Genomic DNA, 1320 nt, shown 5'->3' on the forward strand with positions numbered 1-1320 from the left:
TCTCTAATTTTTCTCTGATTTCTGAGAAATTTTTTAATTTTTCTCAAATATGCTATAAATTCTTTAATTTTTCACAAAAAAATTATATAACTTCTCATTTTCTACAAAACTAATAAAATTTCAAAAAAATAAAGCAATATACTTCCATAATCATTTATTTTTATTTTCTGAAAAAAAAAATTTTACATATCAATTTATTGAACACATAACAATGGTATATCTATAATTTACAGACATTTTTACATAAATTTTGTAGCATATATTATTAATTATTATAATACTAACATAAAAAATTTAATTACTTATCACTGAACAAATAACAAGATTAGAAAACTTTAAAAAAAAAAAATCAACAATAAATGTTGATAAAATATGTTGTATAAATTAATGTTGTAAAAATTGTTGGTAAGTGGAACTTTAATTTATACAACTGTATTAATACCAACGGTGCCAAATGCTTAGTAAATTAAATTGCTATGTTTACGTTAATTGCACAATGTTTGCTTATTATCCATTGTGTCTTCAAGTACTGTGCTTAATTTTTAGTTAATGCACAGAAATTGACCAACTGAAATAAAAAATATCCTTAAAAAGTTACATTTTTTATTAAAAGATTGCTTAGGTAAAATAATATCTTCAACACAATAAAATTTGATATATGTAACTGAAAAACATGAAAACAACTATTTTTATATCAGAAGTAAATGTCTAATGAGAAGATGCTTAGATTGACTAACAGACAGCTGAGGCAGCTATTATTTATCAAAGTTTAGAAAGTACAGTTGACATGTAAGGTGGGGACGGATTATTGGACCATTGATAGGGTTCTTGTTACCCATCAGTGTTACAACACTCCTATATCACGAAAAAATTATGAGCAATATTACATCTTCTTCATTCAATAGGATTACTCAGCCACTTACTATTAAGTTAAGAGTGATGATATGTGTCAAAATGATAGTTATTATACAACTTGAAAGAAATTAACATCAGAAATGAATTTCATTAAGTATTTTTTAGAAATATCCAAACAATCCAGTTTGATTACATTTATCAGTTCATATGGTACTAAATTAAGTTTTTTTTAAACAATCTAGCTTATGAATAATTGAAAATACAGCCATAACTTGTTATTTGCAGTTTCATAAATTTTGACACACTTTTCAATATAAATAATTTGTTCAATCATCAGCATCTTCAATATAGACATAATACATAATTTACGTGCAAGAGAAAAGTGATTCTAGTTACAAAAAGGCGAAAAGATCCTTCACATATGAAGAATTTTTCATAAAAAATTAGTCTGGCATGTCAGCTTAC

Source organism: Lycorma delicatula, chromosome 9 (assembly GCF_047948215.1).
Source record: "Lycorma delicatula isolate Av1 chromosome 9, ASM4794821v1, whole genome shotgun sequence".
In the NCBI taxonomy this organism is placed as follows: Eukaryota; Metazoa; Arthropoda; class Insecta; order Hemiptera; family Fulgoridae; genus Lycorma; species Lycorma delicatula.